This window comes from Protopterus annectens, chromosome 4.part1 (assembly GCF_019279795.1).
Source record: "Protopterus annectens isolate FY-2018-M chromosome 4.part1, PAN1.0, whole genome shotgun sequence".
NCBI classification, from domain to species: domain Eukaryota; kingdom Metazoa; phylum Chordata; order Ceratodontiformes; family Protopteridae; genus Protopterus; species Protopterus annectens.
Window position 1 is genome coordinate 599,267,713 of NC_056734.1, and position 26,411 is coordinate 599,294,123.

The following is a 26,411-nucleotide window of genomic DNA, read 5'->3' on the forward strand; positions in this document are numbered from 1 at the left end:
ATTGTTTAACCTGTGTCCGCATTGCTTACCCCCATGCAAACATGCTAAACCCGCTTATTAGTGCTTATATATGCTTACTACTGCTTATTGGTGCTTAAACCTGCTTACTAGTGCTTTATTCATTATGACACCGACACCTCATATGTGCATTTACTGCAGTACTCCAATTTATAAATATATGTTATTTAGTGGGTTATGCAACAAAAATATTGGTCATAATGTGCTTTGCCATGGAAAATGGAATGTGCTGCAGTGGGACTCACCAGGAATGCCTGCTCGTGAGGTGAATGCTCTGCCCACTACACAATTGCTATGCTGTTTCACTTGCATATATCTTCCTTGTTATCCTCTTCAGCCATTTAAGCTGCATTAACCGTAGCTAAGCGTTGGGCACACCCATGCACCTACAGTTAGCTTTAAGCGGATTCGTAAAAAAAAGGGTTTATTCATTTTATTTCTATATAATTGCTGTTGTACAAGGGGGCCTGTTGGTGGGGATATGCAGACACCTTTGAGAGGTCTTGCTCATTTCTTAGCCCTTTCTGCTGTTCATTGCGGGGGCGTATATATTCTGAGAGCTCTGCTCTCAGACATGCCCCCTGCACTCTTACATGCTCCGTATAAGATTAGGAGCTCAGGCAGCACACCTCATTAATATGCATGGCATGCTGCTGTCCTGCTCCTAAACGGCCGCCTCCATGCAGGACTAAGCTAGTTTTGCACAGAGTAATAGTAAATCTGCGGGCTTATCAATGTTTGTTTGTACAACAAACCAATATGAATAGTGAGTATAGAATAAGGAATAATGTTCTCTTAGACCATGTATATCTTTAAAGTTCATCTGGTTTGTAAAATCATTTAACTTCTTGGCTTGAGATGTTTTATTTTACCATTTTTAGAAGTATTATTGCCTGATAATGGGCAGTTAAAATCACCTGTTGCTATAATTTCTCCTTTTGCATTTAAAGTAATCAGGTTCAGATATCTGTCAACATATTTAGTACTTAGTCCTGGTATCCAGTATGTATTAATCAAAGTATAATACTTCCTATTGATTTCCAAAATAACCATGCTTAGCATCCCATCTTTATCTGAAATTGTATCTATAATTATTGGCATAGTATAAGGATGTTTCAGTAGAATAAGAGTGCCCCTTCTCTTAGTCTTAAAACATGAATCAGCCAGAATGGTATAGCCATTAAATGAGTATATTTGTAGGTTTTTTTTAATAGCTGGGTTTCCTGTAAAAAGATGATCTGGGCTTTATGCATTTTGTTATATTTAAGCAAACCATCTATTTTGACATTATTGTTCAAACCATTAATATTTAATGATAAACATTTATAAGCCATTAACTATAATGTGCATGTTGTTACTTACTGAAAGACCTTTCTTCTGTGTTGACTTGAAATCTACTGAAAAACAAACTTATCATGGATGTATAATGTGTATTAAGCACTACTTTCAAAATCCCAAAACTATTTACAAACGCATACATGAAACATAAAGTTTCTGGTTTAGTTGAAAACTTAACAAAACCATCCATCCACCAGCTCTCCAACACCAAAAGACACAAATTATCAATCTCTGCTTAGAATATAGTATAAAAACAAAAAATAAAAGCATTATGAAAACAACTAAAGAAATGTGAGTTCATGAAATATACATTAAAATGAGAGTATCCAATATAACTGAAGCTATATGAATATGTCACATATAATAACAGCACCTCTGATAAGTAGATGTCAGAAATACACATCAGATCAAAGTATATAAAAACATTAGAAGGTGAAGGATAAGAAGATTATCAATATTTCCAAGACTTTCAAGAAACATCAGATGTTTTAATTATTTTGACAGTCATTTATCTAACATTTTTCATGCAAGGATCTGTTGAATATATATATATATAACATTTATTACAAAAAAAGCCTCACAACCCTCTGTTTAGTTATTAAAGGTTTAGTTATGTAACATAAGTCCAATGTTAATATGCATAATGAGTTTTCTAATGCAGATCCTAGTTCATTTGATGTCATTTAGTTACTAAAAGTGTCACTGAATCTGCAGAATGTATGCATCTATAAAAGAACATAGGTATTTTCAAAGAAGTTAAACACTTATCAGAACTAATTATTTACCATTTAAAGTATCTAAGTGAAGGATAACAGAATTTCAAGAAAAAAGAATTCAAAATATAGCCATTTAACAGATCTATATTAAAACATCGAAATTTCAAAACTTTGAATGTTCTAATTTCGACCCCTATTCAGCAAAAGCTGAAAATATATCGAAGCTACAGAAAAACAAATTTTTAGTAGGGAAAGAATTCGGTTGTCCATTTCTGTTGTATCGGTATTTTCAGTGCTGTGGTAAAAAGTTACGGGTTGGGTTTAGGTAAGTGTGCGATTGAGCACGGGTTAGGTTAGTTAGGGTTAGGGTGGGGTGAGGTATGTGTGCGATTGTGTGGATATGAGGGTTAGGGTGGATTAGGTGAGTTAGGGTTAGGGCGCGTGTTAGGTATGTGGGCGATTGTGTGGACGTGATGGTTAGGGCAGGGTAGGTGAGTTAGGGTTAGGGCGTGGGTGAGGTGAGTGTGTGATAGTGATGGATCTTGGGGTTAGGGTTTGGGTTAAGGTAAGTGTATAGTTAGTGGTGTATGTATAGTTTAGTGTAGGGTTAGGTGTATGTGTGTGGATTGCTGTTTGTTTGGTGTGCTTGTGTTGTGCGTATGTGTTTTGGAACAGCAAATTTTTTCCCTAGGAAAAAAAATTGCTATTCTGTATGTTTGATGTTTTCAGTTTTTGCTGAATAGGGGTCAATATGGCTGGGAGGGTGGCCTAATGGTTAAGGTGTTTGCCTTACAAACACAAGGTGCAGTGCTAGAGTCTCCCAAGGGATAATTGGCTAGGCTTAAAATGGCTCGCAAGGGCAGTTAGCCTAGTACTAACCTATGAACCTATTAGAACATTCAGAGTTTTGAAACTTCGATGTTCTAATATAGACCCCCATTTAACAAGTTCAAAAGGTCAAGTGATGCCATCACTGTTGTTTCCTCAAGCTGCAGCTTCATAAACTTGTTAAAAAGTATCTAATTAGGCTCATGCACAGCAGAGGTTATCTCTAGCAAGGAAAAAAGCATTTTGGTGGGAAATCAAATCTTGAAGCTTTTAGAGCTTACAGAAAGCAAAAAAAAAAAAAAAAAACCCAAGCTGCCTTGTCAGTGCATGTCATGAATCTCCACAATGAGAACAGACACACAGACCACCAGTTTCCTCACAAAACATCAACATCATGAAAAAAAAATAACCCTTTCATATAAAAACAGCTATTTAGAAGTAACAACAGCTGGCTCAAATCAGAAATCATTTCAATAATTTACCCACCAATTAACCAGACCAGAGGAAAAAAAATCTAATATATGTGTGTGTGTGTGTGTATGTGTGTGTGTGTGTGTGTATATATATATATATATATATATATATATATATATAAAACTTATATTTAACCATCTGTAAAACACCATTAATGTACTGTATTAATGTTTATATGTATCTAAACAAAGAGTCTAAAACATCTAGTTAGAAACACTACTCAGAAACATATTATTAGCCCACCACTGACCCACTAGAAAAAATGCACTTTGGTATCAAGTCAAATTATAATGTTACTGAAGAATTAGAAGACATATATAATTTGTAGCTATTTAAAAGGGAAAAGTATGTAAAATACTTATAGTGGGGAAAAGAAACATTTGTAACTAAAAGGAATCGGAAGAAAGAAGAGAGAGAAAGAGAGAGAATGTTATTTATCTTCGTTGAAGGTTGTGCGTCAGGCCTGGCAAGCCGGTACGTAAAAATCAACTGCCAATCATTAGCGGACCGGAGTTCCACTGTGGCGACCCCTAACTGGGAAAAAGTCGAAAGACACAAACAAACTATATGTAATTAGAAGAAGTATATATAGAAAGGAAAAGAGAAAGTTAATAATAAAGAGGATTCACATTACCTTACAGTATAGAGATTTTCTAGAATCAAATATATTATGATTCATAAAACAAAGTTTTTAAAATTAGAAGGAATTTATTCATTTGTCCTTTAGTTTCTTAGTTTTGTTTGCAACTTCCTTAACGGACCATCTATTTTTTGTTGTCTGTCTCTTCAAACTCTGGGATGACTATTCCATTTTTTTCTATGTCCAATAGTATTTTCATCTTTCGGATAAATTTTACTGCTTCTTGTAGGGAATCAAAGATCTTCACTCCTTCAGGCACGGTGATTTTTATTCTTGCAGGAAAAATAATTTGAGCTTTAATATTGGCTTTTTTCAAGGACTTAATTAGAGGAAGACACTCCTTTTTTCTGGATATGACTGTAGAGGTGTAGTCATTGTCAAAACAACCTTTTCACCCATCTTGGTAAGGGAATTAGTCCAAGCTGATTTCAGCACTAAGTCTTTGTCTTGTGAGGAAAGAAATCTAACTATTATAGACCTGGGGTTAAATGAACTTAGAGACAAAGCTGGATTTGCTAGGGGCCAATGAGCCCTTTCAATTCCTAAAGAGAGGGATTCAAGCATGTTTAGTGCTGATGAAAACCACTTATTGAAGAATTGAATCATGTTAGCACCCTCTTCTTTCTCAGGAATTCCATATACTCTTACGTTATTCCTCCTTGATCTACTTTCAAGGTCTTCCAGTTTCTCAATAAGCCTGGTGTTTTGTTTCAGAAGAAATTCATTGTGATGTTCATTTTCTGTCACTCTAGTGTGCAAGTTAGTTACTGTTTCCTCTAAGGCAAGAATCTGTTCAGATTGTTTTTTTTACTATTCCATTTAAATGTTCCAGTTGTTTACTGTATTCTTGTTTGATAATATTCATTTTGTTTTGGAATCTGTCCATTTTTAGTAACAGTTATTGGATGTTTGTTATTATAAGATGTAGTTCTTTCTTCACTGCACTCCCCTGGTCTGGGTTCTTTGAGTTGCTCATCTTGAGATCTCCATTAGAAAACTTCCTGACAGGAATAATTAAAAAATTCTCTTGACTATGTATTAATTTTTAGAAAATAATAGAGTCTATGTTAATCTATCTTTTAATATACTTTTAGTTAGATTTTTCTAAAAATTAAAGTATATTTCCTGTCAGGATATTAAAATCTAAGCAGAGCTATGAATTTCTGCTGTTATTAGACTGGCATCTTGGCCATGCCCCCGAAAAATGTTTTCTAGCAGCTGTATGGATTATGTTTGTCTTCTGCCTATACAGTCAACTGAAATCACATATAATCTATGTGAAATGATGCTGCTGCTTCAATGGTTAAAGTTGTCACTCTTGCAAGACGGGGAGGTGATGCGTCACTGAAGGACAGATGTAAAGATTATGACTAGCCAAACCTATTTTCTTCATGTTCTTCTAAACAGAAGACATCATGTAAAATATTTCTGTTAAAATTATACTTTTTTATATATCTGTAAAATTAATGAGCTTGAGAGAAGAGATGCTGACAATGTCTTAGAAGGACAGATTATTGCATGCCACAAGATATAAAAGACACTCTGTGGGGTTTTGTTTGTTACAGAATAACTTTTGCAATATATGAAAGGCAGAACAACGTACCCAACACACTAGCCATAGGTGACTCTATATTCAGGCACACTGATGTCCCACTCACCAGGCTAAACAAGGAGAAGGATACTGTCAGCTGCCTGTTGGGTGCCAGGATCCGCCACATAACCCACACACTCAGGTCACTCCCCAACAAGTACAAATATGACTCTGTCATTGTCCATGTTGGTGTGAATGACCTGAGATGTACCTCCCTGGACTACATGAAGAGAGACATGGAAGAGCTCTCCGATCTTGTAGCCCAGGCAGGTATGATCCTAGCCCTGAGTAGCATTCTGCCATCAACCCGAATGATACTTCAGTACAAGGACAAAATGATTGATTTCAACAATTGGCTAAGCTTCTGGTGTCATTCTAAGTGGATCCAGTATCTGTCTACTTGGGATGACATGGTCGACAGACCATGATGCTTTGCCACAGATGGCCTGCATCTGTCGCCCCTGGGATTCCAGATACTGGCTAGGGCTCTTCCTGCCCCTATAGTGCCTTTTTTAGGTAAGGTTCAAATAACAAATTCACCACAGGAACAGGCAAGCAAAAACTGAGGGTAATTTTACTCAATGCTAGAAGTCTAAATCTCAAAATGCACTCACTCGAGACACTCCTTAAAATGGAGAACATCAATATCTGTGCAGTGACTGAGACCTGGTTCAAGGCTCCAGAGAGCACCCCTGCACTACCAGGCTATAATTCATACCACACTTTTCGGCCATGTAACCTGGACCAAAACACCAAAGGCAGAGGTGTGTCCTTATTCATTAAGGATATCCACACCTCCAGGCTAGTTACTCAGCATAATGCATCCGAGGTTATCCAAGTGCAACTAACTCTGGGCAAAACTGCAATCCAATTTGTAGCTTGCTATAGTCCCCCACCATGCTCCAGGATTCCCACTCCTCTTTTCTTGATGTACTGGAAAATATTAGGGTTCAACTAAACACCCTAATAATGGGCGACTTCAACTACCCCACCATTAACTGGGAAAACTACTCATGTACCAACTCCTTAGCTCAACGCTTTCTGGAATTCATAAACTCCAATGCCCTGGATCAGCTTATCCACCCCCCCCCACCAGGGGCAACAATATCCTAGACCCAGTCATTACCAACAAGAGTGACCGGTGTTCCACACCTGAAGTCAACTCCTTGTTGGTCCAATCCGATCATAAGCTAATCACCCTTGATATCCACATCCCGCCCCCACCCCCAATTAAGGAAACCATGGTAAAAAATTTCTCCAAAGCCAACTTCATGCTTCTTAAGACAGAAGTGGTGAACTTCATGACACCCATGCAGATGGACAATACAGTTACAACTGCTGAATCCTACACAAATGCACTCTATAAGCACTTACACGAGTGCATGGATCGTGCTATCCCAAACAGAACCAAGACACTATCCTCCAAAAAAAAGGAAGCCAATCTGGTGGTCCCCTGCCATAAACAAACTGCACAACAGAAGGAAGAAACTGTTGCAAATGAGAGTAAAATCCCATGAGTGGAGGAGCTCCCTGGTCAGCCTCAGTAAAAAGCTGAGATCCCTTATAAGATCCTCAAATGCTAGCTACGAAAACAAAATTTCCACTAATTCTAAGGACAACCACAAAGCATTCTATAGCTATGTCAGGAATCTCGATGGCAACACCCACATCTGCTCTGAGTTACAGCACAAAAGCACGAAAATTACAGAACCAACTGATATTGCCAACATCCTGGCAGATAGGTTCAGTGCTAACTTTACCCCCCCACCCCCTAAAGGGCCCATATCTATACAGGAAGAATGCAGAGTCCCTGTAATCACAACTACACAGGTAAAAGCTGCACTCTCTAAAGCCAAAAATACAGCATCCATGGGACCGGACAACATCCCAGGCTGTGTTTTACATGAACTTCAGAATGAACTGGCTCCCCACTTAAGCACCATGTTCAATAATAGCCTCGCATCAGGCTTTGTGCCCATTGAATGGTGCACAGCAACAGTTATCCCACTCCACAAAGGGGGAGCCACCACCACTGATCCCGGGAACTATCGACCTATTAGCCTGAAAAGCCTGGTCTGCAAGGCCATGGAATGTATCATCATGGAACTCACAAACAAAGACATTGGTAACCTCCAAACTCTGGATCCCACCCAATTCGGGTTTGTGAAAGGTAGATCATGCCTCCTGAATCTGATTGACTTCTTTGAGGCAGTCACCAAAGCCGTAAATGAGGGTAAGGTGGTTCACACAGCCTATCTTGACCTCGCCAAGGCTTTCAACACCATCCCCCATTCTGGAATTATAGCTAAAATCACTAAACTTGATATAAATCCCTACGTCACAAGATGGGTTGCCAACTGGCACACTGACAGAACCCACACTGTAAAAGTTGCAGACTCCAAATCTGACCTCAAAGCAGTGACAAGTGGAGTACCACAGGGTTCCGTCCTGGGACCTCTCCTGTTTGGTATCTACTTCTCTGAAGTACAGGCTAACACAGAAGGCCTCTGGCTAGCAAAGTTTGCAGATGTCTGCAAACTAGGAGTGATAGTCAAGTCTCTAAATGATGTGGACATCCTACAGAAGGGCCTTGCTGAGACAGATGCCTGGCGTCAGAGCCATGGCCTCAAGCTCAATGTCAAAAAGTGCAGTGTCATCCCCTTTGGTAAAAACTCTGTACCCATGAACTACCACGTAGGCAGCAATCTACTTAACACCGAATGTGTGATAAGAGTCCTTGGGACCCAGGTGGACAGTAGTCTCTCCTTTGATAGTCACATCGCCACAGTAGTCAGGATGTCCTTCTACGTGGCATACCTCATCATAAAAGGGTTCTCATTCAGAAAAAAAAGAGGTCATTGTTCCCCTCTACTCGACACTCATTAGACCCATTATAGAGTACAATGCCCCTTTTAGAATGTACCTCACAAGACATCTGCAGCAGCTGGAAAGGCCACAGAAGTACCTCACAAAGAGGATTACTGGCCTCAAGCAATTGCCCTACACTGACCGCTCAAAAAACTCCAGCTTTACTCCATAGCATATCGCCTACTCCGAGGTGATCTCTGCCTAACATATAAAGCTATGTCAAACCCAGAGCTGTTGGACATGCTACAACTAAAGAAATCCCATTCCCTCTGAGCTACATGCTCTACGGACTTAAACCTTGTCACCACAATAAACAGGACATGCTGGAGGGATAGATTCCTGTCCCAGAGACTTTCCATTCTCTGGAACAGGCTACCCATCTATGTCAAGCAAAGTTCTTCATTAGCATTCTTCAACAGAAATCTTGATGAGTGGATGGGAAATAGGAAATACACCCCGGGGATCACTTCTGTGTCTCTGCTCTACAGTGGCACAGGAAAATAACTTTCTTGGGTGGTGTAAGCCAGAGAACTTTGTTAGCTAGGCTTACATAGGCCCTTGGGTTGATAGCCTAGTACTTACCTATGAACCTATGAACCTATGATCTATGAGTAAGAGAGCTCTGACCGGAGTGATATTACATTTAAATTAGCATTAAGTCCAAATAATTTAATTTCTTGACAAAAACTCCCAGCATATGTAACTAAAATAAAATGCTTTAATGAATCATTATTAAAAGAGATAAATCAATTTATGGAATTTAACAATAATGGTGAGGTCACTGATATCATTCTACAGAACACCTTCAAAGCTTACTTATATGGTAAATTAAAGAACTGGTATATTTGTAAAAGAAAGGATTGGGATAAAGAGTTAAATGCTCTACAAGCTGAAATTGATAATTTAAAATTAAATATTAAACCCAATGATAAAGCTCCAAGTACACAGTTGAAAAATCTAAATCAGAAATATCTAGAAATCTTACACTATAAGATTTCCATTAATCTGGAAAAAAATAAATTACAGTCATATTCAATAAACCCCAAGATCTTTCATAGAATATCTATTAAATCGAAATACATGAGTAAAATAACCATATCAAGGAGATAATTTTAAAGAAAGGAAAAAGACTATTAAAGCTATGGATCTGAAAGATATATTAAAATGTTTTAGCAAATATTATGAAGAAATTAATAAAACAAAGTCAAACCTGAGTAAGAGCAACTTATTGGATAGTTTTTAAAAAGAAACATACATAATAAACTATCAAAACAACAGAAAAACAAGATTGATAAGTCTTTTTCCTTTAAGGAGTTAAAAGACCACATTAAAAATCTTAAAACTAATAAAGCATCAGGCATGAATTGAATAATTCCTGAGCTATATAAACTTTTACCTGATAATGTTTTTAAATTTTTAGTAACTGCTTTTGAAGAAGTTAAGAGTACATATAATATTCTCCCATAATGGAAATATTCTCTTATTACACCTATTTTAAAATTAGATAAGGACCCTGCTTTATGTTCTTCTTATCAATCTATATCACTTTTAAATGTAGATTACAAGATTTTCATGCCTATATTACCAGAAAGATTAAATCAAATGCTCATTTGTTTAGTCAATGAAAATCAGACCATGTTTATAGTAATAGGAAAGTTCAAGATAATATAATAAGACTCTTTCCTTTGCTTGATATGGCAAACAAACATAAAAAAGGGTTATCCATAATAAGCTTAGATATGGATAAAGCTGTGAATTGGTCATACTTGTTCATAGTACTAAGTGAATATAACTTTTCTACTGATCTCATAAAGTTAATTAAAAAGCTTTATTATAACTCATTTTCTTTTGTCAAAATGCATTCCTTTATATCTAGCACTTTTGATGTCTTAAAAGGTAGCAAACAGGGATGCCCTTTATCCCCTTTGCTATTTGAATTTATTATAGAGCTGTTTGCTAACTGTATAAGATCTAACATAAACATTAAAGGTTTTAAAATAAATGAAAGTTTTATTCTAAGATTCAACTTTTTGTTGATGACATTCTGCTCACTAGTGGTAATATTGAACTCTCGTTGGATCATATAGTTAGCTCTATGTACTATTTTGAACATATTTCATGTCTGAAATTTAATCACAATAAAACTAAAACCTTGCTTATAAACAAAGAGATAACCACTAAGTTAAACTCCTACAAAAAAATTGGCTGGGATAATTTACAGTTAAAATAGTTAGGAATTACTATTGAGACTAATAATAAAAATCAGTTTTAGTTAACTACCACAACCTAACTGATACAATGTCCAAATTAACAGACAATTGGAATAAATTATTTTTCACATTTGAGTATAGACTTACATTGATCAAAATGATAATCTTACCAAAAATGTATTCTTTACTCAGTCATTAATTATTCCCCTTCTAATAAAGATTTTAAAAAAAGAAACTCTATTTTACTAACGTTCTTATGGTATCCCAAAAAAAAAAAAAACAAGAATCTCCTTAGACTGTCGAACTGGCACATCAAAAGTTGGGAGGATGCAGGCATTGGTTTCTCTTGTATTGACTTATATTCTAAATCTGTAATTATTAATGTAATACTCCAGTGGCTTGACTCCTCTTATGCTTCCTGTTCGAAATCAATACATGAAAATATACTAGTAGATATTATACAATGCAAACTTGGCAAAGCCGATAAATGTGCATGCTGATTGGCTTATCCAACCAGCATGCACACTGTAAATCAAAAGGAGCTAATGAAAAAGTCCTGACACTAATGTATCATGCGGTGACGGCAAAACGTTAAATGGACAAAACAACACAGTAAAGCATACCATAGCAAGCACCAAAACCGTAATAAAGTGTGCAATATTGCAGCTGAATCACCTAAAACCCATTATTGTTATTCACCAAAACAGGAACCAGCACTTCCAATAACTAGTAAAGTGAAAAAACAGTGCCAGAAAACGTTGATACTCCGTCCAAGCAGTTTATTCACTAACTATTAAAAACAGACCAAAAATGAAAACACCAAAACTGTTGTTAACGCTTTTAAAACCACAATTCCTGTTTTGGTGCTTATTGGTTTACGGAAGGGATTTGTTTGGTACCGAGTTCAGGCAGGATGTCCGGTGAAGCGCAGGAGGAAGCAGGACAGGCCAGGAGGCTCATAGGGCAACTTACCGAACTAATAGATTTGTTAACACCCTTATGCACCAGTTTGGTCACCGGAAGCAAGCGTTTCGTGGATCGAGTAGACGGAGCCGAAGATTTGGAGGAACCCAAGGGGAAAAGGAAGAGGGAGCTCATTGGCGACAACAACGGAGCCGGCGACCTCCATGAAGGGACTATGTTTAACCCCAACGATACTCCAGGCTTGTTACTTGATAGATCCACGGAAGAAGAACTGGTTAATACATTTAATAAGGACTTGGGTGCAAAACCCAAAAGGAAAGCGAAGCCAAATGTTGGCTTGCAAGGTACTGTTGCCTCCATTAATAACAATAACTATAAAAAAACGACTTCTGAATGGCTCCAACGAGACATTCAATTTGGTAATTTGAAATGCAATGATGAAGTAATTCAGGAAGGTGAATCTTATAGTATGAAAATTGGTAGATTAAATAGTTTATTAACTAAACACAGAACACTCAGTATCGAAAATGCCTATTTAAGGGAATGTTTAAAAAGGGAGATAGTCCCTAAAGGTTTAAGGGTATACAGATACCCTAATAATGTACAGATTGGCTCTCATTTTCACAAATGTTTAATAGATGTTTTTAATAAATGTGGTTTAGAGGTCATTCAGTTAATTATAAACTAAAATGAAAGTAAGCAAATGGAGTTGGGAGGTGAAATAGAGTTATTGGATACTTGTATCACTACAGATTTGATTCATGGAATTAAGGAGGAAAAAGATAAATACCTTGAAATAAGGAAGGAAGTTGATTTGAAATGTGACGAGGTGATACAGCGGAAATTGTTAAAATTAAATAGAGATGTAAAAGAGTATGAAAATCATACTAATTACCCTAAACCAGCATATCAAGGAAATAAGATGAATAAATATAAAAATAAATGGAATAATTATAGTAATAATAATAATGATTATGACTATAAAAAAGGGACCGGAGTGGATAATAGATGGCATGGAGAAAGTTATGATGTTGAATTTCCACCTTTAGGTGAAAGGGGAACCGAGTATGAAAATAATTCTTTTCATGGAAGAAATTTTCAGAATCGTGGGGGGAGAAGAGGGAGGGGAAGATACATGTAGATGCCCCTACCCTAGAACATACATACACAGATTCAAATAGGGAAATAATAGTTCAGGAAGAAGTGAAAAACACTTATAATAATTTCACTATTTATAATTTTAGTAGCCTCATATTGAATCCTAATCATTTTTCATTATTGAGTAAAGGTTTGAAATACATCCCTAATAGGAGAAGTGATTATACACGTACTATTTTAGACGTCAAGCTATTTACGAGAAAAATTAATTTGGAAATAATGGCTAATAGGGCTGGTTTCAAAAGAGAAGGAACAAATGAAAGTGTTTTAAAGAGAAAGTCAATTTTTAACCCCCCCTTGATTCCCCAGATTAAAAACTTTGAGAACTTAATAACTAGTTCAGTTAGAAATAATTGTAATAAAGGTTGGGTTCATTATAACTTGAATAAGGAAGAGATGGAGGTTTTAAATAATTTAAGTAGTAATACCTCACTCAGAATTATGAAGCCTGATAAGGGTGGGGGTATTGTCATTATGGATAAAATTTTATATGAAGGGAAGTTAAATACTATCCTCAGAGATAGTTATAAATATGGAACGGTATCCCTAAATGAAATTAATATAGCTTACCAAAAAATTGATATAATTTTACAAAATTTGGTGGTAGAGAAAGTAATAGATGATACAACTTATAGATTTTTGGAAGTCAAGAAACCTAAGATAGCTTATATATTTGGGATACTGAAAATCCATAAAAATATGACAAACCCCCCCCTCAGGCCTATAGTTTCGGCAGCTGGGTCTAAGACTGGCCCGCTGGCCAAATTTGTGGATTGTAAAACTAGACACATTTGGTTAAAAAATAATTTGATATTGAAGGATTCCTGGGACTTCTTAGGGGTAATAAAACAAGATATGTATAGAGATAATTTATTGTTTATAACAATAGATGTCATCGATTTGTTTGGTTGTATTCCTTTTGAAGAGGGGATGGATATGTTTGAACAGATGATATTCAGTGATGAAAGTCTAAGTTTGGAAGACAAGATAGCAAGTGTGACTCTTATGGACACCGTTTTAAAATATAATTTTATTATGTTTGATGGTGAATATCATCAACAAAGGACGGGTGTCGCGATGGGGGCAGTTTGTGCCCCCACTTTTGCAAACATTGTCTTAGCCAAATGGGAGGAACAATTCATAGTTAACTGTAGATTTAAGGAATGCTGGATAAAGTACTACAGATTTTTAGATGACATAGTCATTTTATGGGTAGAGACACAGGAAAAATTCTTAGAATTCATGGAATACATCAATCAAACGACTACATTTTTGAAATTTACCCATACTGTAAATATGGATACATTGAAATATCTAGATATAGAAATATATAAAGAGGAGGGTAAATTTCAGAGTAAGGTTTATAGAAAAGACACATATGTAAATTCATATTTACATTATGATAGTGCACATCCCCTTTATAGCAAGAAGAACATAGTGAAAGGACAACTTGTAAGGGGCTCAAGGATGACATCAGATGATAAGGATTTTCAAGAAGAATGTAAGACCCTTACAAATATGTTTTTAGAACGTGGATACCCCAAGAGTTTTATAGACAAGTTAAGGAATGAGGTGGAGTTGGGTAGGTTAGATAGGTTTAGACCAATTTTAGAAAGAAATGAGGGTCCTCAGAGGGTAATGGACATACATGATCAAGACAAAATGAATAATAAAGTTGAACAAGTTAATTATTCGAGAAGTTTGATAGTAGAATACAATAATTCAAACCTCAAATTGAGAGAAATTTTCAAAAAAGAATGGAATAAATTTAGTTCTTTAACGGATATTGAAGAAATAACAAAAATGGCACCTAGAATAGTGTATAAAAATCCACCAAATCTAGGCAAGATATTGGAAAGAAGTAGTGGTAAATCACGGATGGGAAATAAAAGTAGGAATGGGACATATAGATGTGGCAGATGCCAACAGTGCCCATATATCATTCAATAAGCAAGCAATATATATTGAAAGTAGAGGGAGATGGCTTAGAAGTAGAAATTATTATAATTGTGAAAGTAAGGGAATAGTTTATGTGGCCATTTGTCAGAAATGTCATTCGTTTTACATAGGTAAAACGGAACGTTGTTTGAAAAGAAGAATATATGAACATAATTATGACATTCTGAAAGCAAAGAGTACAAATGCCTTATATAAACACACTACTATATGTCCTGAATACAAGTTCCAATTTTTTGTCCTTGATCAAATTTTGCCAGACATTAGGGGCGGATTATGGGAGGAAATCTTGGAATGCAAAGAATTATGGTGGCAGGTTTATTTAGATTGCAATACTAAACCTGGATTAAATGATTTCCTAACCATAACACCTCTACTCAAAATAAGAGCTAATAAGCTTTAGATAAACTAATGTAATGTTCATAATAGACACTAGAGGGCATCAACTCATTAAATACACCAGTCCCTACTTATATATACACATTGTGAATAAAATGTTTTTAGGAAGTTGTTTTTAAATACATTTTTTAAAAAAATTTTTTTAGGTCATTATTTATTATTGAGTGTAAAATTAATCAATTGAGCATTTATTTATGTAATTTATTTATTTATATTTATATATATAAGTATTTTTTAAGATGAACAATGGCAAGTTTAAATGAGAGCAAGCAATGTATGTATTTGATGTATTTTTTCACATTTCCCTGACAGACATTAATATTCATGAGTTTCTTCATTGTGATAGGATGTTTTGAAATAATTAAGTATGGTCAATGGATAATTTATAAAGGTAGATTGATTTTAATTAGTATAAAAAGGTTGTAAGTAATTAAAGTGTTGTCTGATGAAGTCCTATATAGCAGGACGAAAGCGCATGTCGAATTGTGGTTTTAAAAGCGTTAACAACAGTTTTGGTGTTTTCATTTTTGGTCTGTTTTTAATAGTTAGTGAATAAACTGCTTGGACGGAGTATCAACGTTTTCTGGCACTGTTTTTTCACTTTACCCATTATTGTTATTAATACACTAATCAATCCCTCAGCTTGAACAGCAATTAACTTCATAAAAGCTGATCCACCGTCACTCACGACTTGTAAGTCTATTTCTTTAAAGTATGCACTTTACATACCACTATAGAAGTCCCTATGTAAATGGACAAAAAGCAGCAAAACTGTAATCAAGTCTCCGATATTGTACCTCAAGCACCCAGCACTGAGTCTTGCTTCCTGATACAGTCCTCCATCCCTCACCTCATAAACAGTAATCTACTTTGTAAAGCCAGATCCACACCCTGTCAACCTCTTCTTTCAAAAGTGTATGCAGAACATACGATGTACTAAACTACAGTTAACAATTGAATTGTAAAAATGTGACAACAGAAAAAAAAAAAACAACACAAAAATGCAAACACTGCACTTCATGATACCACCCCCTAAACCTTTAATAAAATAAACAATAAACATGAACTAAAAGTGTGGACTATTTTATCTCAGACAAAGTGCAAAAATACAAACTAAAGGAAACAAAAACCTAAATAACAAGAACATAAACATAACACAACACAAAACAAACACCATTGTATAATAGCAATAATCCATGGCTGGGTGTGTGTAATGCTGGATTTACTCACGGTTGGCATGGTTTGGTCACGAGTGCAAAGCGTAATGCTGGATTTACTCACGGTTGGCGTAGTTTGGTCACAAGGGTGAAGGGCTTCGGACTTGTGACCAAACCATGCCAACCGTGAGTAAATCCAGCATTACCCACACCCAGCCATGGGTTATTGCTATAATAATAAATCTATATTGGAAACTTTTACAAATTTAGACATCAATACATTTTTTTTGGTTTGAAAGGACTATGTATTAAATGCAAAACATAAGTTTACTCTCTCCCCTTTCATACATCAAGTTCTATTAATATTCAAGAGATTTATGAATTTGAATTATCTAATCAAAGATCTACTAATAATTTCATTTCCTATAGCTTTCACAAATGGATGATCAATATTTTTTAATACAAGGAAAATGTTTGACTTAAAGAAAAGTAATTTAATTTATTGACATCAATTTCTGAATGGGAATTGAATACACTCAGCTGATTATCTGATTGCTAGATAGAGTCTGGAAAATAGTAATTGGTTAGATATACAAACATGTAAGAAATATAGTGACGACAAAATTAAAATAGCATTAGACATACAAACTAAAACTATTCCAAAAATCCTAGATTTCTTTTCTAATATAAATAATAATCCATCTAAAGGTAAGTCATACTTGTCAATCATATATAAGATTATTAGAATTTAATTTGTTTCCTCTGAATTGTCATACTGGAATTACTCGACATAAATAAATAAGAATTTTCGGAGAAAAGAGAGAAACTATTCTCAGAATCTACAGAAAAATTAATATCCTCTTTATACTGGAAGATTTCTACATGGAAATTGTTCCACAGAGTTTTTCTAACACCCCACAAAATTGCTGTTATATATAAAGGAGAAAAAATAAAATGCTGGAGATGCAATGAAGCCCTTGATGCAGATTGGGTTCATATGATCATAGAATGCAACAAGGTGTCATCTTTCTGGACTGATTTTAGAAACTGTGGCCAAGCATTATGGTCAGATAATTGTACTATTACAGATTATTTGATTTTGTTCAATGTTCCAATCCCAGACATGATTCTGGTATTGCAAATACCTCTTCTTTGGCCTATCCTAGCTATTGCTATGAAAATTATAACTAAAAAATGGAAATGCAAAACTACTCTCTCTCTTTTACTAGTGGATTTATCTGTCTAGCCAAATCTGTTTGTAAAAATGAATTATCATCCATAAAAATGAAAACTAGAAATGTAACTCATCAATACATAGCTTAGCAGCAATGTAATGATCTACTAGAAAAGTACTAATGGTTTTGTGTATATAATTCTTGTTATGGACTTTTGTATATAGTTTTATTTTATTTTGTTTCAAATTGTTGAATTAATATTAGAATATGTAAAATCAAATAAAAACTTAAAAAAAGAAAGATGAATAGTTGCATTATGCCCTCCATTCAATGCACTGTTTTTGTTTATGGTTCATTATTGTCTTTAAAGTATTATTTCTGTGGATGGTTAAAATGATTTTGCAAGTGTTAATACGAAAGTAATGATAAACATAATGATTACTTCTTTTCCTTTCTTTCTTTCTTTTGTTTGGCTTTTACTAACCAACCTCAGATGAAGAGATCCCCATCAGGTACTTACTACTTATGTATTCATTCTTCCCCTACAAAGATTTGGACTGAGCAGTGGGTTCCCAACATCTGTCTTTAATAGCAGACAAGAAAGTATTTTTTATTTGTTCTACCGAGCATCCTCTTTCTCCTTCACATGATATGAGATTATATTAAAGCAAGACCATTCATGTACCCTTATACATGTTTGCAAGGGCTCTTTGTGGTTATTACTGGAAAGCAGTACACCCCTCTCCCCAGGTCTTCACCAAGAAGCTTCAAAGCCCAAACATGACAATATGAGAGGAGATCTGACCCTTTGTTTGTTTGATCCTCCCCTACCTCTCAAGGCTATCATACAGTATTTATGCTGCAAATCCTATCAAATGTCAATGATACCACAGACAGAAACATCCTAGGCCTGACAAGCATATCTCTCAACATCTAAGCACAAGAAATATGGACAAGTCCAAAAACTATTAGGGGACTAAGGCCCAAAATCTAGGACACATTTTAAATACTGCTCTTAAAAACTTAAAATGTTGATAGAAGAGTAGGTTTTATATTAGCATGCATTTTCTGAATGATGTGAAGTGTGAACCACAAATGTCTGACATTATTTTGTGACTTCAATCCTCAGTTATTTGCGAGAAAACCACAAATTTTAAGAGGAACAGACCAAAAATATAAGAAAAAAACCAGTGCAAAAATCTGGACTGCTCAGTGGTATGCTGACAAGGAATAAATAATGCTTAGTAAGTTACTGAGTAATTTTGAAAATAAACATTTTTGTCTTATGTGCTCATGGCCTTAAGTAGTTACTAAACCCCCCCCCCCCAACAAAAACAGCCATTATACAGTAATGGAACCTGAAGGCAAGGACTTAACCATTTATCCAAAAATAGATTTGTCACATCTTTACCCCTGTTAGATGTACCTGTATGTGGTGATGCAGCGAACAAACAATGTTATTGTAAAGCATACACTTACACAGCACTAATCTAAGAATAAAAGGTCATAAGTTCAACTGCATTTTAAAGGCACACTCATATGTATTACCTTGCACTTTGAAAGTCTCGGGCTGAGTGTATACCTGCATTAATGAAAAGTGCTATGGCATTCTCCTTACTACTATGTGCTGCACCTGGTGGGGATCTGTTCATATGAGGTTGGTTAGTAAAGGTCAAACTAGCAAAAGAAAGAAAGAAAGGAAAAGAACTAATCATTATGTTTATCATTACTTTCTTATTAACACCTGCAAAATAATTTTCAACCATCTATTGCTCTGTTCTGCTCTACATAAAAGAACCCAAAAGACTGGATTCATTACCACAGAATGATGATTTTTTTTGGATGGATAGTGAGGTGAAATGTTAGTGGTAAAAATTATCGGGCTTTATCTAAAATATAATAACTGAAGCCAAGTTCTTTGTTGAAGTAAGCTATTCTGTGAATGTATGTTGAAGGATCTGTTCCACACGCTGAGAACTTTGAAGCAGCAAATGGAAGAACGTGGCATATGGCACTAGCACTGTTACAATTCATCTTTCATTGATCATTTGGTTGCATTCATGTTTCTCCTTAGGTATCTCTCTAAGTCATCAGCATACTATGACGTATATAGCAGTGTCATCAAGTCATTATGTCACTGTCTGACAAATCAGTCATGAATACAGATGTATCATAATCTTGACAGAAGTGTTAAAAGGATTCAGTGTACTCCAGGCTGACAAGGAAACATACAATGCACAGAGACAAGAATCAAAAGGAATTTTTGTCTTATGATAGACTTGGCATCTTTTTTTTTCTCAGAGTTCACACAGCATTTCTCCAGAGATTCAAAGCCTCCATCTGAGTCCTTCTGGCTAATGACTACACTGGCCAGAGCTATCCAATGAAACACTGATCTGAAGCTCATGGGTTTCCATCAGGAGAAATATTTTGCTTTTGTTTGCACAACAATCACATCTCATTGCAAAGTGTGATGGCAAAATATTGTGTTCCTGAATCACATGGGAATTCAAGTTTTACTTTGTCTCTCATAAAAATATTGCCTAAATTAACTGCCTAAACTGGTCAGCTCTGTGTCACAGATAGCTGCACTCCAATAACCCCAGAGCCACTATTGACCTGCGTGCTGGAGAATCTAGATTTACATCCTGTACTAACTCATGTAAAAGGCTGGATGTTATGTGGATACACCAACAGCAACTCTAAGTGATGCAGCATGCAGGAAGCAGGAACTGTGGGCTAAACTTGTCCGCTGCCTTGGATATCTGGGGCTAGGCCTTAGTTAGAAAACACTGGTCATTGGCCAGATATTAATCTCCTTTTACCAACTTTCATAGTACAAGTAACACGTTCATAGGAAACAGAATACAGGGATAGTGCCTTGTGACTGTCTGCATAGGACATTTTACCTACACCCTTTATTCTTTTAGTGAATATTAGTGAAGCTAATTAGGCCATGGGAAGGCTGACTGTTGGCAGGCAGAGTGGAGAAATAGGAGATACAAAATATTAATCATCTCATCTAAACTTTATTAAGCTTTCCAAAAATAAGAACTAAAAATATTAGCTAAAACTGTTTAAAAATATACTGCTGCTGGTCTGCATGGTATAACAATTTTCAAAATGTTTATTTTTTTGTATATGCATGTGATTGAGTTGAGAGTGTTAACCTGACAGCAAAATTTCCATTTAGAAGACTCTAGCCAGACCATCTAATATAAAAGGTTGGCAAAACAATGCAAGCAAAGTGAAATTAAAATGGGTTCTCAGAAAGGTGGTAATCTACAAAACAAGCAGAAGAGCAGTCTCTTCTCAAATCAATTTCATTGACAAAGAGATAATTTAAGCACCAAGGAAGTTCTGATTAAAGTGGGTTTTTGTCTTTTTGTCATTCTACAGTTCACAGCTCATATAACAAAAAAGTAATGCAAACATACTCTGTGCATTAAAATATCTCATTTACCAAACAAAATTAAAGGAAAAGCACAGACTATGATGACTTCAAAACAGCACGTTTGCAAACTCAAAGCTAAAGTCAATAAGTGATCAAAGAGAATGAAGGCAAACATTTGCCTTGTGGAATGAGAGGTTGCACTATAGTGTGGAATGTAAAAAAATAACAAATTAAGTGTTTCATTACAGGGTGAATGCACATGGTCTTCCAGGAAAGTAGTTCAAGCCTGACACTTTCCAGCTGATGGGAGGTGATTTGGATGCCATACCGTATAACTGGGCAGTAAATGTGGACCCAACTGGTAAGATAAATAAGGAATTAAAAAGTGTTCTTTCTTCGTTGCCTGCTAGAGTTCAACCTACCAGTAAGCTTTTTATTCATCTTTTTTCTCCACACAGACTTTTCCTCCTTAACAAATTCTGTCTTCTGAGAGCTATCAGTTAGCTTCCCTTTATGTTCTTATTCAAGGAAAGGGGTGTATAATTTCAACATCACACAGCAGAAGAGAAGCTGTTATCCCTAGAGAGTGATTTCCTAATATTAATGTGATTGGGAAATCTGGTAGGGTTCATTGGTGGGAAAGCTTCTCATTTCCTTAAGGAATGGCTCCATCCTAGATAGCAACAGACTGCTTTTGTTTTTTACTTCCCCTATATATCCCCAATCACAACCAAGGATATTGCAGATGGGGAAATGTCCTTAGAGGAATCCCCTTCCTTAAACCATCCACAGGAAGAGGCATAGCATCTTATGACTCCTCTCCACACTGATTGGTCAGCCAATGCTCTATTCACTATTCATTCCTGTTTTACTACTTTTTGACACATATTTTCAGTCAGAATTACTCATAGAGAGTTAGACTGCTTACTTATATCCTGGAAAAAAACAATCAGTGGTAAGAGTATAGCAGGTTTCTTGTCATTGGAGTTGACATATATATACTAAAAGAGGAGTAACATATTCTTTAAATTGGTGAACACAAGTTCAATATACAACAATTTAAGTACATCAGAACAGAGCTTCCAACTTAGTGTACATCTCTCCCCACAGAGTGCATCACACCCTGACAGTTTCAACTGAAAGAAGAGAATCATACAGAACAAAGGATGACTGTCTTCTAAATAAAGCCTTAATGGAGAGCTGTAAAATAGGCTGAAACCTTAGTATGGCATGGATATATCATATAATCAGCTGTTTAGAGGGCATGTGGTTGCCAAAGCACTAGACCAAATAAAAGTTGGTTTTACCAGCTATATTTTATATTTATTTTATGGTTTGCAGTGATTACATACGACATGGATAGATCACCAAAAAAGCATCTGAGATCATTCCATATTCCTGGAATATATAATAATTGTGTATGTATAATATTCACATAGATACTGATACTACATTATATTATATTATATTATATTATATTATATTATATTATATTATATTATATTATATTATATTATATTATCTTCTTTTTCTTCTTTTGGCTGCTCCCATCAGGGGTCGCCACAGCAGATCAACTGTTTCTATTTCTTCCTGTCCTCTGCATCTTGCTCTGTCACAGTAACCACCTGCATGTCCTCTCTCACCACATCCATAAACCTTATCTTAGGCCTTCCTCTTTTCCTGTTACCTGGCAGCTTCATGCTTAGCATCTTTTTCCCAATATACTCTGCATCCCTCCTCAGCACATGTCCAAACCAACATAATCTTGCCTCTCTGGCATTGTCCCCAAACCTTCCAAACTGGGCTGACCCTCTAATATACTTATTCCTAATCCTGTCCAGCCTCGTCACACCCAATGCAAATCTTAACATCTTCAACCCTGCCACGTCAAGATCTGACTCCTGCCTTTTTGATTATATCATATTATATTATATTATATTATATTATATTATATTATATTATATTATATTATATTATATTATATTACATTATGTTGGAAAAAACTATGAAAACAATGTCATAACATTATAATGTGCTATTGCTGCCTGCCAAGCATGAGATTGGTATAAAATCAGCAAATATCTTTTTTCAGTGTTACTAGAACTTTGAGTCTTTTTTTCATCTGTTTTAGTATTGGAAGTTGGATTGCTGTATGCATGTGCCAGGAGGCTGTGATAACCTCAACCCAACAGTTAGGAATACTATTTATGCCCTTGGAGGATTTTAGTGTCTTTGGAAGATTCTGTGATTGTAGCAAGTTTGCAGTTATCACTCTTATTGCTGTATGCATGTGAGGGGGACTGTTGCCCTATAAGTCTCCCATCATTTTGATATATATATATATATATATATATATATATATATATATATATATATATATATATATTTGTAACTGTGGCACAGTTGCAGTTTAAAATTAGTAAATGTCACTTTTTTAATTATCATTAAAACTCTGTCCATTTTATAACCCTGCATTTCACATGTCTGTAGGACTGCAGCTGTTAGTGACTTCCAGTGATGGCTATTAACTCCTCACAGCTTAAGCTCCTCCTTAATCCAGAAATCCCTGCTCCTGCTGCCTTCTTCAGTCTTGTTGCTGCCATTTAGACAATGACATCTCTTGATCAGCCTGGGGATTTTTCATAGTTCATTGGTGGAGCTAACTAACATTTTTCTATTACCTACATTTATTCAGTAGTGTTTTTTTTTAATTGTAGGTGTGGGCTTCAGGCTTCTTTAGCACTTTTTCTTTATTTTTGCCTAATTTTTCTCCCTTTGTATCTAGCCTCCCATCCCCCTCATACCAAGTCAGTTCGTGGACTGCTGGCCCACTTGTTCTGAGTTTACTTATTTCCTTTCCTTTCCTTGGTGTAGAGTGGTAAGAGCATCTCTGCAAGTTAGCCAATTCTGTGCTGAGGTAGTTGTTCAGAACTGTTGTGTACTCAGAATTTGGAACATTTTAGCAAAGGTCAGAAAGCCAGCATTTAAGAAGGGCAATCCCTGAAATCACAATATTCTGCAATAGAACCCAAATGATTGGTATTCAGCATATTTAGGGTTGTATCACCTCTTGGGTAATGGCTTCATATGTAAGAATTTGGTGCAAGAACTCAGGCAAAAAGTAGAAATAAATGGGTGGTTAAGGGTTTAATTCCAGCTGGCTCAGCTTCAGTTGTGCCTTGTGCCTTCCTTGGCACTGACAGCAGAAAAAGAAAAGGAAACTAAAAAGAAAAAAGGAAGGCTGAGGATCAACCTATCATTAAAAAGAAAAAAGGGAAGGCTGAGAATCAACCTATCACAGAGAAGTTAGTGCCACCTAAAGTTTCTTCTATTTCTGATGAGTCTGTGAGTGAGCTCACATCACCCAAAACTTATTCACGTCACAGGCAAGAGTCTTCATACCTTACTGGTCCCACTACCCCTAAAAGGTGCTCTTTGTATCAAAGAAATAGCTATCCTAATTAGTTTCCTGCAGACCACCCTTTGTAGCTTCTGTCAGGTCTCAGAGAAATCCCTGAAGTCCAACCCAGCTTGGTTAGAAGTACATGATGTCAGCCTTCATTGAGGCTCAGCTTTGCTATGGTATAGTCTTAATGCTGGCAGCTCCTAGCAAAACATTCCACAGGCCATACCTACATCTATTCCCCCTCCAGGCCCAGTTCTGAAACAGTCATTGAAGAATTCAGCATCATCTGGCATGTCGGGCCCCTCGGCACTGATAGACCTCAAATCTCCAACACCAATGATTTCAGCACCAGTAACATTGATGCCATGCCCTATAGTATCAACAGCTACCAGACTCCAGGAGATTGTGATCAAATCTTCATCTCTGAGAGGGTCAGCACCAATTTTACTGGATAACTCAGTGCAGAAAGGAGCTGCTCCTATCATGTCACAAAGGTACGGATCCCACTCTTGGATACCATCGGGCTCAAGACCTTACTCTGATCATCATCAACACTTCCTAAGGACCAGAGGAGATCTAGGTCAGCACCTGTGAGATCTGGAAGTCACTCTTACCATGGGAGTTCAGACAGGGACCTCCAATATAACCCCCAATGGAAGAGACTGTTCCAGTGGGAGCACTTTGGCTACCACTTGGAGTAATGAATAGGTCCTTAAGGGAGCATATCATGAAACATTTTAGAGATATTAGGAATAATAAAGAGACTAATGCACTAACAATGCACTCTAAGGAATTTGGCATGCATCATGCCTTTAGATTTTTAGTACTTGAAATAGTTAAAAAGAGCTCAAGGAAGGGGGACACAAAGAATAGAGCAGAATTAGCTGAACTTAGATGGATAGTACATTTTAATGCAGACAAGAAACCAGGCATTAATGATGCTGTATCTATTAAACTGGTACTATGCCCATGCACACTCTCCCATTGAGTAAAGTGGTTTTAAAAAAAGCTTTTTAACTAAATGTATGTTTTATATGATGTTACTTATTTACTGACATGATAATTATGTGAAATGTATTTTTTCTTAATAGTTTCTGGAGATATGCTTTTAAACTGGCTAATTAGTTAATTGCCTAAGATTGGGCAGTCTTTTTAAGTGCCTTGATGCTGTTCTTTTGTATTTGAGTCTGAAGAAGCGACTGGGAAGTCATGAAAGCATTTACTCTCCTTTTTTGTTTTATTAAAGCTGTTATAGTTTAAGCCGTGGTCGGTCCTCTTGGGTCTTTTGAAAAATATGTTTTAAAGTAATGCATAAAAAGGAGGGATTTTTCATGTTATTTGCAATCATTTATACAGCAGTTTTTTTTCTCTTTTTGTGGTCCTAAACTCTAAACTCCAAAGCACTTTTTTGGATCCCAAGCTTTACAGGACTTCTGCTTTTTTTTTAGCTGGGTTGTCAACTGAGTAAGCTACGGCTCTGTTGATAAATTTAAATGCAACTGCAAGTGGGTAAGACCATTTCAGATGATGAATGAATGTCATTTGGAATTGATATTGTGTGCAAAAATTCTATCTGTAAATGAAGGAATGTGATATAAAATAAAAGGAAAAAGAGGGAGAGTGCAAATATCTAAGAACAGATGGATGTTCTTCAATATAGCATGAATAAATGAGAACAGAGTCTTGGAAATAAAATTTTAGAAAAATGAAAATGATATTGAAATTGCTTTAATATCTAGGCGTAAAGTTCAACCTATAAACCAACTTGCCACCTTATTCTGACAGAAAAAAGTGCTGAATCAGTTATACAGGAAAACAAGAAATCTTCATATTTATCAAATGATACATAAAAATATGTGTCTGGCAATATCATATGTCCCTCAGTGTGAAGGAGGCATGAGCATCCTTAAAATTCACTGCATGTTTATTTCAGCAGTTGTCGGACTGCATATATATTTATCATCGGCTCCAAATGTAATAAAAGTTCTAAAGCATGAAGAAAGAAAGTATAAGATACCATCCTTAGCTTAGTGGAAGCACTTAGGAAGGGATCGGGATATGGAAGTCAAACCAGAAGCAGACAAAAACAGGAAGTGGAAGTGCTCAAAGACAGGAGAAAGGAAATAAAGTTCATGGCCAGAAGAAAATAAAACAAAACT